Genomic DNA, 16,646 nt, shown 5'->3' with positions numbered 1-16,646 from the left:
AAAAAAAACACTGCAAGTGATGTCAGCAAAACACATTTCACAGAGACTGAGCGTACTAATTTCCTCCTGGCATATTGCAATGCAGTGCACTCCACAACCAAAAACTCACCAGCTATGCTTTTCCTGGATGGTAACCTGCTCTCACACTTGGATCTCCTCAAACCCAATCTCAGAAGGAGCATGCAGGACAAACGTTTGAGATAAACTGAGGGCTCCTCAAACAAGGAGGTTCAATTCCTCGAGCATTAGTCCTTGTGAGGGACTACAGATATATATATGCAAACATGAGGAAATCAGGGTGAAGGGTCTCGGCCCGAAACGTCGTCTGTATTTCTCCCTATAGATGCTGCCTGGCCTGCTGTGTTCCACCAGCATTTCGTGAGTGTTACAGATATATACATATTTGTGTGTTTCAGTTCCTCAGTATGCACATCACTGAAGGTCTCACCTGGTCTGCACACACTGGCAGTATGGCAAAAAAAAGCAGAACAGCATCTCTTCCACCTCAGGTGACTGTGGAAGTTTGGCATGAGTGTAGACTCACATTTATACCTGGGCTCCCTTTGTTCTTCTGTAGATTAATTTTGGAGTTACAAAACATAACACCTCCTTCACCACCTCATTTACCTGTGTTCCACCTTTAGCATCCTTAGGCTTCTAATAAAACATTCATATCTTTGATTAATCCCAACCTTTCCAAGTGCAGATTAATCCTGTCCTTTTGTTTTCTTTTCTATTAACTTCCCACTGACAATCCTGAAATTACCTGGTTTATTCCTGCTTCTCTTCATGAACAAAGATACCACATTTGCTGTCCTCCAGACATCCAATCATAGGGACATTTTACCTATGGCCAGTGAAGATATAAAATATTTTGTCAAGAATTCCTCTCTTACCTCCCTTATCAGTTTAAGATCCATCTCATGTGGTCCTGCTGATTTATCTGCTGTTAAGAAGTCTAACCACTATTCCTTTTTAACAGTAACTTGTTCTAGCATTTCATCATCCCCTTTAATTCTCCAACTAAAGTTCCCATCTCCTCAGTGAATACTATTGGGAAATATTCATTTAAGACCTCTCCTGTATCCTCCAAATTCAAATGCAATTGCTATATTGGTTTCTATTAAATTACGAGGGGTGACTCATAAGTTTGTGGCCTCAGGTAGAAAGAGCCAATTTTAGAAAACCTAGCACATTTATTTTTCAACATAGTCCCCTCCTACATTTACACACTTAGTCCAGCAGTCGTGGAGCAACGGACCTTGGACCACCAAAGTGTCCACAGGTGTAAAGTAGAAGGAGATAAGTTATACAGCTCTCTTTACATGTGCATGCAGTTCAACTCTTTGAGTGATTATGCAGAAAGTTTGAAGTTTGTAACTCATCAGATAATAACTCATCAGGGGTGATTAATAAGTTTGTGGTCTAAGGTAGAAGGAGATGAGTTATTAACTTCAAACTTTCTGCATAATCACTCAAAGTGTTGACCTGAATGTGCATCTAACCAGAGCTATATATCTCATCTCCTTCTACCTTAGGCTACAAACTTAACAACCACCCATCTGTGGACTCTTTCTAGAGGTCCAAGGTCTGTATGCTCCACGACCGCTGGACTAAGTGTGTAAATGTAGGAGGAGACTATGTTGAAAAATAAATGTGCTAGGTTTTCTAAAATTGACTCCTTCTACCTTAGGCCACAACCTATCACTCAGCCCCATATTATCTTTACCTGGTTTCTCTCTTGCACTCAGTATACTTGTAAAATTCTTCAGGGCTTTCCTCAATAGTATCTAACAGTGATAGTTGATGCTTCTACTGTGTCCTAGTACTTTTAAAGTCCCCAACCTCCCACACCTCATTTATTTCTTTCCCACCTTCAATTCTTTATACCTGTCATGCACTTCTTTCTCTTCTTTACCCAGTCCTGGATATCTTTTGTCATCCATTGCTCCTCGGACTTGCTGCCCTCATGCTAAAGAAATACATTAACACTGAAACCTTGCTATTTCACTTTTGAATGTCTCTCACTTGTTGGATTCAAGTTTACCAGCAAGAAGTGGTTCTAATCCCCTTTTGCTAGATACTATTTTTTGATATTGAAATCAGCCTATCTCCAACTCTGATCCATTCTTATCCTTTACCATTGCTGCCTTAAATCATAGAAAGTTATGGTCACTTTTTCCTTCTGACACTCCATCCACTTGCCCAGCTACATTTGCTTAAATTAAGCCCAGTCCATCCCTCCTCGAATCAGACTATCTCCATACAGTGAATTGCAACCTTGAAGTAAGTCCTTGAAAGTCAGCAGCATTCCTGGAACCATGCCTCAAAATATTCAGCAAGATTTAAAAGGAATGGCAAGAGAAAGGAGAAAAAAATTATTCGCCTGCCTCATACTGAAAAATAGTCTAGTTTACAGCAGAGCCCACTAATGGGAAACAAATTAATCTTTAATCTTTAGAAGAAATGCTACAGTTCAATCCAATATTCATATTTCAATTACTTTCATTAATTTTGATACATCTTAAATGAAATTTCACTGGCAAATGGAAGATAAAAAGTGCATGCAATCAAAGATCATTTTAATATATTTGCACAGTGTTATCCTGACATTCCATGTAATTTGAAAGATGAAGAGAATTAAATTCCCCATGCACAACTGAATAAAGCAAACACTAGTTTACTCTTTAATGCATATATGCCTTCACTGTGGCCATATTAGACTGCAATCATATTTAACACTTTGTTGACTCCACTTCCACAGGGCTCCTCATTCTTACATGTACAGCTTGGTTAAATGGTTGCATTTTCCCTCCTGAATCAGGTAATTGTCGGATCAAGTCATCCTGGTACTTTTCTGTTCCTCATCATGAAAGATTGACTATTCTACCCAAGTAGTTTAGGACTGCTCAATACTTCCTTTTATTCCTTACACATAACTTATGAAATTGCCATAACTGTTTTTCATAAATTTACATTCCATAATTATTGGGAGAGAAGTTCAATATTGATGATGATGTGCAAAAGGGGATATAGGCAACTAGTTGTGCATTACACACCCTGAAATACTTAAAAAGGGAAGCAAAGAGATGCAAGAATTTCCACAACTCCTTTGTCATTGAAACTGATGATTTGCATTGCAATGATAAGGCTAAATTGAGGCAAAAATCTGTGCATAACTATCTTCTATTCTTTGTATTTTTGCTAGAAACATTCTGCTTGAATTGAGAGAAGATGCCACACCTTCTTTCCAACTTCATACGTTATTCTTCCTTAGACAGACTCCATTTTCTAGTTAAGGTAGTATTGTTAGAACTTTTGCCAGTCTCAGGGGAAAATCCTATCCTGCACCTAGTTTACAGATTGCTAGGACAGAGATTAGGAGGAATTTATTTAGCCAGAGATGGTGAACCTGTGGCATTTATTGCCACAGATTGCTATGGAGGCCAAGTCATTGGGTATCTTTAAAACTGAGTTTGATAAGTTCTTTGTTAGTAAGAGTGTCAAAGGTTACAGGAAGAAAGCAGGTGAATGACATTGAGGGAGAATATAAATTAGCCATGATAGGACAGTGGAGCAGACGATGGGCTGAATGGCCTAATTCTGCCCCTATGTATTATGGTGTTCTGATCTTATGGGTAAGTTGAATAAATATATTCTTTTGAAGGACTACCACATAATGGAAATTATAGGTGTGTCTTTAAACAAAGTCCTTTGGCTAGTTCTAAAAGACAGGAAAGATTCCATTCAGGCGTTAACAAGTGTTGTGTTATCTCTGTTTTATGTTTGGTTCTGCTCACTGTTTCAAGGATCAACTTTATTCACCATATACAGTTACTTATATTAGGAATTTGCTGCAATAGGGTACAACACACAACAGAAAACAACACCATTCAACAAATATAAAGAATAAATAAATATATAGATAGAAACTAAAGTTAGTGGTTAATGGATGGATATGGAATAAAATGTAGATAAACACATAAATGCCAACAGGTAATTACAATATAAACAGCATTACAAAAAGTGGTTTAAAATGTCTAGAGTGCAATGAGGGAGTAATAAATAGGTGAGGGATACCTAGAATATTTGATCAGTTTAACTGCCTGAGGGAAGAAAATTTCAAGATAGTGCTGACATTTTGTTTTAATAACCCTATAACACTTTTCTAGAAGGGAGTTTTCGGAAAAGGCAGCTTGCAGGGTGGGTACTGTCCACAATAATTTTTCCTGCCTGTTTCTTTATCCTGGGCACGTAGAGAGTGCTGCAGTAATGGCAGGGGATGGCAATGCAGAATAACAGTATAAGACCATAAGACATAGGAGCAGAATTAGGCCATTCAGCCCATCGAGTCTACTCCGCCATTCAATCATGGCTGATCCCAGATCCCATTCAGCACTACACACCTGCCTTCACACCAAATCCTTTAAGGCACTGACCAATCAGGAAGCTATCAACTTCCGCCTTAATATACGCATGGACTTGGTCTCCACAGCAGTCTGTGGCAGAGCATTCCACAGATTTACTACTCTCTGGCTTAAAAAAGATCCTCCTTACCTCTGTTCTAAAGGGTTTCCCCTCAATTTCAAGGCTGTGCCTTCCAATTCCGGATACAGCCCATCATAGGAAACATCCTCTTCACATCCACCCTATCTAGTCCTTTCAAAATTCAGTATGTTTCAATGAGATCCACTGCATTCTTCTAAATTCCAGTGAGTACAGGCCCAAAGTTGCCAAAGGCTCCTCATACGTTAATCTCTTCACTCCCAGAAGCATCCTCGTGAAATTCCTCTGGACATGCTCCTATGACAATACATCCTTTCTGTTGACAATACTCCAAGTGCAGCCTGACTAGTGTCTAATAAAGCCTCAGCATTATCTCCTTGCTTTTATATTCTATTCCCCTTGAAATAAATGCCAACATTGCATTTGTCTTCTTTACCACAGACGCAATGTGTAAGTTAACCTTCTGGAAGTCTTGCACAAGGACTTCTAAGTCCCTATGTACCTGTGCTGTTTGAACCTTCTCCGCATTTAGCTAATAGTCTGCACTATTGTTCCTTTTACTAAGAGCAAGAAGGCTGTAAGTGAATGGCTGATTTCGAGAACGAAGCCAGTTTTTTACTACATGGGGTAAAAGAGAGGCAAGACTGTGCAGGCATGTGACGTCAGCCAGTAGAGCGCGAAAGGTTTAAAAAGAAGACTGCCATATCCAGCGGCAGAGGCAGAGTGGGCAGCAGAGTGAGAGGTGGCACAATGGGCCTAGGAGGTAACAGGACAATACAAAGTAGGTTTACTGGTGTTAAATACGGAAAGGAGGAAGTATGTGTGCAAGGCCAGTTTTCTGTGCTCAGTATAAAATGTGGGAGGTCCTGGAGTTTCCCAGCCTCCCAGATGGCCATATATGCACCCAGTGTGTCAAGCTGCAGCTCCTAAGGAACCAAGTTAGAGAACTAGAGCTGCAGCTGGATGACCTTTGCCTGGTCACAGAGAGCAAGAAGGTAATAGAGAGGAGTTGTAGGCAGGTGGTCACACCGGGGCCACAGGAGACAAACAAGTGGGTCACAGTCAGGAGAGGAAATGGGAAGAATCAGTTACTAGAGAGTACCCCTGTGGCTGTACCCCTTGACAATAAGTACTCCTGTTTGAGTACTGTTGGGTGGGGACAGCCTACGTGGGGGAAGCGACAGTGACTATGCCTCTGGCACAGAGTCTGGCCCTATGGCTCAAAAGGGCAGAGAAAGGAAGAGGAAGGCAGTAGTGATGGGGACTCTATAGCTTGGAGGTCAGACAGGTGATTCTGTGGACACAAGAAAGAAACTTGGATGGTAGTTTACCTCCCAGGTGCCAGGGTCCAGGATGTTTCAGATCATGTCCAAGATATTTCAGAGTGGCAGGGAGAACAGCCAGAGGTCATGGTACATATTGGTATCAATGACATAGGTAGGAAAAGGGAACAGGTCCTGAAAAAAAGACTACAGGGAGTTAGGAAGGAAGTTGAGAAGCAGGACATCAAAGGTAGTAATCTCCAGATTACTTCCTGTGCCAAGTGACAGTGACTAAAGGAATAGAGTGAGGTGGAGGATAAATGCGTGCCTGAGGGATTGGAGCAGGAGGCAGGAATTCAGATCTCTGGATAATTGAGACCTCTTTTGGTGAAATGGACAGGTTGCACTTGAATCCCAGGGGGAAAGTTTAAACTACAATTGTTGGGAGGTGGGAACTCAACTGAAGAGACTGGGGAAGAGGTGGCTGGCTCACAAACAGAGAAAGGTAGGAGACAGTGTGTGAGGGAGGATAGGCAGGTAATAGAGAAGGGACGCGCTCAACTGAAGGTTTGAGATGTGTCTATTTTAATGCAAGTAATGTTGTGAACAAAGCGGATGAGCTTAGAGCATGGATCAGTACTTGGAGATATGATGTGGTGGCCATTACGGGACTTGGATGGCTCAGGGACAGGAATGGCTACTTCAAGTGCCGGGTTTTAGATGTTTCAGAAAGGACAGGGAGGGAGGCAAGAGAGGTGGGGGCATGGCACTGTTGATCAGAGATAGCTGCAGAAAAGGTGGACACCATGGAGGGATTGTCTACGGAGTCTTGGTTGGTGGAGGTTAGGAACAGGAAGGGGTCAATAACTTTACTAGGTGTTTTTATAGGCTGCCCAATAGTAACAGGGATATCAAGGAGCAGATAGGGAAACAGATCTTGGAAAGGTGTAATAATAACAGAGTTGTTGTGATGGGAGATTTTAATTTCCTAAGTATCGATTGGCATCTCCCTAGAGCAAGGGGTTCAGATGGGGTGGAGTTTGTTAGGTGTGTTCAGGAAGGTTCCTTGACACAATATGTAGATAAGCCTACAAGAGGAGAGGCTGTACTTGATCTGGTATTGGGAAATGAACCTGGTCAGGTGTCAGATCTCTCAGTGGGAGAGCATTTTGGAGATTGTGATCATAATTCTATCTCCTTTACAATAGCATTGGAGAGAGTTAGGAACAGAAAAGTTAGAAAAGTGTTTAATTGGAGTAAGCGGAATTATGAGGCTATCAGGCAGGTAACTGGAAGCTTAAATTGGAAACAGATGTTCTCAGGGAAAATACGGAAGAAATGTGGCAAATGTTCAGGGGCTATTTGTGTGGAGTTCTGCATAGGTATGTTCCAATGAGACAGCAAAGTTATGGTAGGGTACAGGAACTGTGGTGTACAAAGGCTGTAATAAATCTAGTCAAGAAGAAAAGATTACAAAAGGTTCAGAGAGCTAGGTAATATTAGAGATATAGAAGATTATAAGGCTAACAGGAAGGATCTTAAGAAGGAAATTAGGAGAGCCAGAAGGGGCCATGAGAAGGCCTTGGTGGGCAGGATTACCCCAAGGGAAACCCCAAGACATTCTACAAATATTGGATAAGTCGCCGGGACCAGATGAGATGTACCCCAGGCTACTGTGGGAGATGAGGGAGGAGATTGCTGAGCCTCTGGCGATAACCTTTGCATCAACAATGGGGACGGGGGAGGTTCCAGAGGATTGGAGCATTGTAAATGTTGTTCCTTTATTCAGGAAAGGAAGTAGAGATAGCCCAGGAAATTATAGATCAGTGAGTCTTTCCTCAGTGGTCGGTAAATTAATAGAACCATAGAACCATAGAACACTACAGCACAGTACAGGCCCTTCAGCCCTCCATGTTGTGCCGACCATATAATCCTTAAAAAATGTACTAAACCCACACTACCCCATAACCCTCCATTTTTCTTTCAACCATGTACCTGTCCAAGAGGCTCTTAAATACCCCTAATGTTTTAGCCTCCACCACCATCCCTGGCAAGTCATTCCAGGCACTCACAACCCTCTGTATAAAAAACTTACCCCTGATGTCTCCCCTGAACTTCCCTCCCTTAATTTTGTATATATGCCCTCCAGTGTTTGCTATTGGTGCCCTGGGAAACAGGTACTGACTATCCACCCTATCTATGCCTCTCATAATCTTGTAGACCTCTATCAAGTCCCCTCTCAATCTTCTATACTCCGAAGAGAAAAGTTCCAGCTCTATTAAACTTGCTTCATATGACTTGTTCTCCAAACCAGGCAACATCATGGTAAATCTCCTCTGTACCCTGTCCATAGGTTCCACATTCTTCCTATAATGAGGTGACCAGAATTGAACACAATACTCTAAGTGCGGTCTTACCAGAGATTTGTAGAGTTGATGGAGAAGATACTGAGAGGCAGCATTCATGGACATTTGGAGAGGTATAATATGATTAGGAGTAATCAGCATGGCTTTGTCAAGGGCAAGTCGTGCCTTATGAGCCTGATTGAATTTTTTGAGGATGTGACTAAACACCTTGATGAAGGAAGAGCAGTAGATGTAGTTTATATGGATTTCAGCAAGGTATTTGATAAGGTAAACCATGCAAGGCTTATTGAGAAAGTAAGGAGGCATGGGATCCAAGGGGACATTGCTTTGTGAATCCAGAACTGGCTTGCCCACAGAAGGTGTAGATGGGTCATATTCTGCATGGAGGTCGGTCACCAGTGGAGTGCTTCAGGGATCTGTTCTCGGACGCTTACTCTTTGTGATTTTTATAAATGACCTGGATAAGGAAGTTGAGGGATGGGTTAGTAAGTTTGCTGATGACACAAAGGTTGGAGGTGTTGCAATAGTGTGGAGGGATGTCAGAGGTTACAGAGGGACATTGATAGAATGCAAAACTGGGCTGAGAAGTGGCAGATGGAGTTCAACCCAGATAAGTGTGAAGTGGTTCATTTTGGTAGGTCAAATATAATGGCAGAACATAGTATTAATGATAAGACTCTGGGCAGTGTGGAGGATCAGAGGGATCTTGGGGTCTGAGTCCATAGGATGCTCAAAGCAGCTGCACAGGTTTACTCTGTGGTTAAGAAGGCATATAGTGTATTGGCCTTTGTCAATTATGAAACTGAATTTAGGAGCTGAGAGGTAATGTTGCAGCTGCATAGGACCCTGGTGAGACACCACTTGGAGTACTGTGCTCAGATCTGGTCGCCTGACTACAGGAAGAATGTGGAAGACATAGAAAGGGTGCAGAGGAGATTTACAAGGATTTTGCCTGGATTGGGGAGCATGTCTAATGAGAATAGGTTGAGTGAACTCAGCCTTTTCTCCTTGGAGCAACGGAGGATGAAGGGTGACCTGACAGAGGTGTATAAGATGATGAGAGGCATTGATCATGTGATAGTCAGAGGCTTTTTCCCAGGGCTGAAATGGTTGCCACAAGAGGATACACGTTTATGGTGCTGGGGAGTAGGTTCAGAGGAGTTGTCAGGGGTAAGTTTTTTTTACTCAGAGAGTGTTGAATGCATGGAATGGGCTGCTGGCAACAGTGGTGGAGGCAGATATGATAGGGTCTTTTAAGAGACTTTTGGATTGGTACATGGAGCTTAGGAAAATAGAGGGCTATGGGTAAGCCTAGTAATTTCTAAGGTAGGGACATGTTCGGCACAACTTTGTGGGCAGAAGGGCCTGTATTGTGCTGTTGGCCACTTTTTTTGACCATTCTTCCAATTTGTCCAAATCCTGCTGCAATCACATTGCTTCCTCAGCACTACCTACCCCTGCACTTATCTTCATACTGTCCACAAATGTGACAAAGCTATCAATCCCATTATCTAAATCATTGACAAACAATGTGAAAAGTAGTGGTCCCAATACTGACCCCTGAGGAATACCACTAGTCACTGGCAGCCAGTCCAAAAAGGCCCCTTTTACACCCACTTGCTGCCTCCTGTCCGTCAGCCATTCCTCTATCCATATTCTTTCCTGGCATCTTTCCTGGGCATGTAACATCCTAGAGCTATAGGAACTTATCTTATCTTGTTAAGCAACCTCATATGTGGTGCCTTATCAAAAGTCTTCTGAATATCCAAGTAAATGACATCCACTGCCTCCCACTTGTCCAACCTGCTTGTTATTTCCTTGCAGAACTCTCACAGATTTGTCAGGCAATGTTTCCCTTTTTCAGAAACCAAGCTGAATTGACTTATTTTACCATTAGTCTCCAAGTAACTCAAAACCTCATCCTTAATAATAGACCCCAACACTTTCCCAGCATCTGAGGTTAGGCTAACTGGCCTACAATTTCCCTTTTTTTGCCTTATTCCCTTCTTCAAGAGTGGAGTGGCATTTGCAATCTTCCAGTCCTCTGAGACCATGCCAGAATCAAATGATTCTTGTAAGATCATGGCCAATGCATCCATTATCTCTTCAGCAACCTCTCTCAGGACTCTAGAATGTAGTCGACCTGGGCCAGGTAACTTATTCACCTTAAGACCTTTGAGTTTACCTAACGCTTTTTCCTTTGTAATAGCAATGGCACTCACTCCTGCTCCCTGACACTCACGGACCTCTGGCACACTGCTAGTGTCTTCCACAATGAAGACAAATGTAAAGTACCCATTAGGTTCATCTGCCATTTCTTTGTCCCCCATTACTACCTCACCAGCATCATTTTCCAGTTGTCCAATATCAACTCTCACCTCCCTTTCACTCTTATATAACTGAAAAAAAACTTCTGGTATGCTGCTTTATATTATTGGCTAGTTTGCCCCCATATTGCATCTTTTCCATTCTGATAGCTTTTTTAGTTGCCTTTTGTTGGATTTTAAAAGCTTCCCAATCATTTAACTTTCAACTCACTTTTACTACCTTTTTTGCCCTCCCCTTGGTTTTTATGCCATCCTTAACTTCCTTTGTAGCCACAGTTGCCTACCCCTGCCATTTGAGAACTTCTTTCTCTGTGGGACATAACTTGATCTATCTCTGCTCTGCTGTCAATCCACCAGCACAAGCTCCTCTCTCATGCCTCTGTAATTCCCTTTATAATACACCAGTACATTCTATGGAAGATAGAATTTTACCAACAGAAACATTTTCTGCCAAGTGTTTTTTTTAATTTAACCATGACAACTAAACCTGTCAATTACCTCAATACAGTTAATGGACCCATGATAGGTGAGAATTAATTGGACCATTTGGTTGCAATAATAACAGTGGTTTCATTTCAGCAATAATTCATTGAGTGTGAATGTGTTTTGGAACATATTGAGTGCAGGAAATACACAATATCACTCTACACTCTTTCTGTGAACTAACTCCTATCTGGTAACAAATGTTTTCCAATATTATTCTGTCTCAACATTCCACTCCAATCTCTGCTTCTGCCAGCATTGCAATTTTGCTTGTCTCTCTCATTTCCATTTGTTCAGTACTCCCCTGAATGTCTTTTTTTTCCCAAGCTCATTGGTCAAGACATCTTTCTTCTCGCTAATATTATAGGTGTTATGATGTTTTAGATGGCGTCCTATGTGAGGAGTATGTAGAACCTCCCCATAGAATGTATGTCTGCAAGAAAATGACTCTCAGGGATGTGTACTGTATAGTGACCAATATGTATTTTGACAATAAATTGACTTTGAATTTTTAACTTTGATTAGGCTAGGATTAAATCAGGGGTTGCTGGCAGTGCAACTTGAAGGGCTGGCAGGGCTTGTTCTGCACTGTGTCTTTAAGTAAAAGAATAAATTGAAATACAGCATCCAAAATTTCAGTAGCAATTCTTCCCTGTACCTAGAAGAGTGTTTCTAGTACTTTGCTTTCTCCCTTTACAAGACAGCTGTAAAGTCTGCTCCAGATGGGCTAAGTTATGACATATGCAAGAATTTACAACACTTAAATAGCAAATGTCATAGTGATGTAAACAATATCTTCAGTGCAATATCACACAGGGAAATCCAATGATTCTGTGATCTCACAATAAAACTTCTTACCCTATGGCTTTCCTAAACAGGGTTAGAATCACCAACAAAGTCATCTTAAACTATATAAAGATAGTAATATACTCTCCATCCATAAAGTTCCATTTGCACCAGTTGGTAATGCTTCAAAGATATTGTAATAAACATTTTTGGGATATGAAATATACTTTGTTTGCTTTGAAATATATAAAAGGTGGAAAAGTTAACACAGTAAGCTTTGCTCCATGATGCCTCTAACACAGTAATTGGAAATGCCACACTATCACCTGATTATTACATAAAGGTAGTTCAAGGTTTGAGATTGCAGGTGGGAGGGGAAAATGGGAAAAAGAATTTGGTAAAGTTCTGAAATTATGGGAAAGATTGATATAAACTTGCAACTGGGAACTGAGTCAAGTTTGATATATAGTGTTGAGAGGCGGAAGAATGTTTTGTATGGAATAAACCTACCTTTTGTAGTTCATCCCACAGTCAGCTTAAGTGTCCTGATCTACTGTTAGCAGAGGTAAAAGAAACCTTCCTCATATAAATTAACCGGGTTTAATAGGTTTATCAGATAAAGCAGAAGTATAACCAAATGGTTCTGACATCCACAATCATATTACACAGGTGATTAAGTCTTACTTGCTGTGATTAAACTGTATGCAATTAGCTGTCAGGAAGTATTCATTGCAATCAGTTGGCATGTATATGATTTCACTCACTGGTAACAATGCCTCCTGAAGACTGGCTGCTTCTCGTTTGCTTGTTACTTTGGGAGCCATTTCCAACCCTGTCAAACATATATTGGAAAAAATGAGTCCCAGCACCATTCTGTTTCATTTCTATGTTCCATAAAGCTTCTCAGTCATAAAGCAATTGTGTAATTTGAGGAAAGCAACCGATAGGTTATGGTGTCAAGATCAGAACGGATTGAATTTCACAAATCAGACCAATAATCCACCTTGGACAATCGTGCATGGTTTGTACTCTGCGAAATATGAGGAATTACTGAATCTTATTTGAAAAATTGAAAGAAAGGTTTTTGATGAGAAGCCTTTATAGGATCAGAGTTCCACATTGTTTCCAATTGCAAGTATATGACAACTCATAAACCCTGACTTCTGCCTGAATGGGTAATCCATCAAATAGTAAACTGTCCAAGTGTTCATTTCACAACCACAGGATTATTCTCACTCTTCATTGTTGTAATAATCATAGATTGCTGAAGATTTTCCTAAAAAAAATTTTAACTGAAAAAAAAATCAATCCGTGAATACCACTAATATTCATAAGTGTGAACAGATGAATTTTGAAAGAGGTATAATTTTCCTGGGAGATGTTCCTATTCTAATACATTTGAGATTATGTCTACATCTAATCTCTAGGGCATCCAAGCCACTGAGTCTACTCACATCAATGTTGTGACGTTGTAATCAATCTTCTAATGTTGTAGCTGTTGTTGGCATTAACTTCCTGACCAGCCATCCTTGACAGGGTGGTGGTAGCCATCTTTGTAAAACTGAGGGAGTAATCTGCTGGGCCAGTCCAGAAGATGTTAAGATTCAGCCATATGGGAATAAAGACAAGTCACCAGATAAAAACATTAACTGCTTTTCTCTCCCCACAGATCCTGCCTGACCTGTAGAGTGTTTCTAGCAAATTTCGATAGACATACCATGGAGAACATTCTGACTGGTTGCACCACCGGCTGCTATAAAGGCACCAATCCATAGTTTTGAAGATGGCTGTAGAGGCTTGTAGATTGAGCTAGCTGCGTGACAGGTACAATCTCACTGCTTTTAAGGACTTTTTTCAAAAGACAGCGCTTCAAGAAGTTAGCATCCATCATTAAGGACCTTCAACATCTGAAATATGCCTTCTCATCAAAGAGGAGGTACATTCAGGGGTCTGAAGATGCACATTCAACATTTTAGGAATAGCTTCTTCGCATCTGCTATCAGTTTTCTGAACAAAGCATGAACCCATAAGTTCTACCTTACTATTCCTTGTAATGACAACTCTACAGCTTTCTGATCACTGTTTCTGTGCAGGTTGATCATCAAGACCTTTGCTAAGCACAGAAGAGTTGTGTAAAGGGTCACAGCAGTCCTGATTGTTAATGAGGCTGTTGAGGGAAACGATGAAGAAAATCGATGCCCATTGAAATGAAGTGCAACTTCCTTCAAATTAAAAATTCATATATTAAGATAGTTATCATTATTTCCACCTCCTCTAGTGGAACAACTCTATAATTATATTACTTCACTGGAGGTGTTGCCTTATGGTTCGTGACTTGCAATCAGCTACAGTCACAAAGAGTCCTTTGCTGTTGTATTTAAGTGCTGATTATAAACTTTCAGATAAGAAAAAGAATCCACTGCTGCCTTTTTTAATTACATGTGAAAAATCTCAATCTGTTGATCAGGGAGATTACAACAATCTGTTTTAGGGTCAATAAGTCACAGAAACACACACATCATTTCTTTGCTGACCTTTTTCACTACAAAATCCCAGAATGTTTACCGATGAGTGAAGCTACCCTGATTATTTCTGTCCTCTGTGAAAAGACCCCACTGTCTCCTCATCTTCCATTGTACATACTGCTCAAAAACTATATTACCTAATTTTTCATTACAAAGTTCAGCTCACCCATAATTCCGTAGGATTTCTGAATAGAAAGGATGGCAAGAAGGGGGCTCCCCAATAAATGTTGGGCATGTAGCATTCTCAAATCCGCAGTTAGCAGTGAGCTCCCTGCACCTGGCATCAAACTGCAAGAAACACCGTACTTTCAACACCCCCGACTGAGAGTTTGCCATAAAATTCCAGCTCCGCAGCTACATACAAACCATAAGACTCTTTGCTTATAAATTCCATTTCCCTGGTGGCCAGAGCAAACTGTTCAGTAAACACCAACTTGAAGAATACTGAGTGTCATTTGAATCGGGAGCAAGTTATAGCTTGTGATTCAGCTGGGAGCTCAGAGAATTCAACCGTTGTAGGTAGGATTTAAGCCTACCTGGTCAATACCTGTGGAGGAGGGGGAACTGCGCAGGCACGAGTGACGTCAGCTTCGAGCGCGCACTTTAAAAGGCAGGACTTCTTTTCAGAGCGGGCAGCGTCGAGCGGGCAGCGGAGTCCTGGGCTTTGGCTAAGTGGGCTTTGGCGTAAGGGGACTTCGGTAAGCCTGTGTGATTGCTCGCTGAGGGGAAGAAGGTAAGGTCGCTAGGTGCTTTTTAGACTTATTCTATTAATCCAGTTCAGGTATGGGAGAAACAGTCAGAGCAGTGGTGTGCTCCGTATGCAGTATGTGGGAAGTCAGGGTCAACACAGTTGTCCCTGATGACCACACCTGCAGCTCCTATCAGCCCGAGTTAGGGAGTTGGAGCGGGAGCTGGATGAACTACGGATCATTCGGGAGGCAGAGGCAGAGATAGATAGGAGTTATCAGGAGGTAGTCACACCAAAAAACCAAGAAGTTGGCAGATGGGTGACGGTCCAGAGAGGCAGGGGGAGCAGGCAGAGAGAGCAGAGCACCCCTGCGGCCATTCCCATTAACAATAAGTATACCGTACTGGATACTGTTGATGGGGATGACCTACCAGGAATAAGTTGTAGTGGTCCTGCCTCTGGCACAGAGGTTGAACCCTCAACTAGAAAGGGGAGGAGGGAAGAGAAGAGAGCGATAGTTTTAGGGGATTCTATAGTCAGGGGGGCAGATAGGAGATTTTGTGGGGCAGATCGGGAGTCTCAGATGTTATGTTGCCTCCCTGGTGCCAGGGTCCGGGACATCTCAGATCGGGTGCAGGCTATTCTTGAGAATGAGGGCATGAACCCAGGTGTAGTAGTCCATGTAGGGACCAATGATGTAGGTAAGGTGAGTGAGGGGGTTAGGATAGGGAGTTTGTGGAGTGTCTAAGGGATGTATTTTTGGAACAGCTTGTGCTTGAGCCAACCAGGAACGAGGCTATTTTGGACTTGGTGATGTGTAATGAAAAGGAATTGATTATTGATCTTGAAGTAAAGGAGCCATTAGGAAGTAGTGATCATAACATGATAAGTTTTTATCTACAATTTGAGAGGGATAAGGGCAGATCAGAGGTGTCAGTGTTGCGATTAAATAAAGGAGACTACGGAGCCATGAGGGAAGAGCTGGCCAAAGTTAAATGGGCGGATGCCCTGGCAGGAAAGACGGTGGATCAGCAGTGGCAGATATTCTTGGGGATAATACAAAAGATGCAAAAGCAGTTCATTCCAATGAGAAGGAAGGATTCAAAGAGGGGGAAGGGGCCACAGTGGTTGACAAAGGAAGTCAGAGATTGTATAGCATTAAAGAAAAAGAAGTATGACAGGGCTAAGATGAGTGGGAATACAGATGATTGGGAAAGTTTTAAGAAACAGCAGATCTTAACTTAAAAAGCAATACAGAGAGAAAAAATCAGGTATGAGCTCAATCTAGCCAGGAATATAAAAGAGGATAGCAAAAGCTTTTTTAGCTATGTGAAGAGAAAGAAGATAGTTAAGAACAATGTTGGCCCCTTGAAGAATGATTTGGGAGAAATTGTTATGGGAAACAGGGAAATGGCAACAGAATTTAATGCGTACTTTACATCTGTCTTCACCAGGGAGGACACAAGCAATCTCCCAGATGTATGGATGGGCCAGGGTCATAAGATATCAGAGGAATTGAGACAGATTGACATTAGGAAAGAAACTGTGATGAGTAGACTGGTAGGACTGAAGGCTAATAAATCCCCGGGTCCAGATGGTCTGCATCCGAGGGTTCTAAAAGAGGTGGCTCAGGAAATTGTGGATGCAATGGTAATCATTTTCCAATGTTCCTTAGATTCAGGATCAGTTCCTGAAGATTGGAG

General features: G+C 41.6%; 1 long non-coding RNA gene across 3 annotated transcripts in view; it reads left to right on the top strand.

The window, feature by feature from the left end:
- Positions 1–14,070, top strand: part of LOC132406242 (uncharacterized) — a 131,397-nt gene extending 117,327 nt beyond the window's left edge. For all 3 annotated transcript variants that reach the window (XR_009516104.1, XR_009516101.1, XR_009516100.1), the window contains one exon: positions 13,400–14,070. This is a non-coding gene — a long non-coding RNA (uncharacterized LOC132406242). The remainder of the gene's footprint in view (positions 1–13,399) is intronic.
- The last annotated feature ends 2,576 nt before the right edge of the window (positions 14,071–16,646 follow it).

Source organism: Hypanus sabinus, chromosome 16 (assembly GCF_030144855.1).
Source record: "Hypanus sabinus isolate sHypSab1 chromosome 16, sHypSab1.hap1, whole genome shotgun sequence".
NCBI classification, from domain to species: Eukaryota; Metazoa; Chordata; class Chondrichthyes; order Myliobatiformes; family Dasyatidae; genus Hypanus; species Hypanus sabinus.
The sequence above is the reverse complement of the archived record's forward strand: the minus strand, read 5'-3'. Positions and strand labels throughout refer to the sequence as shown.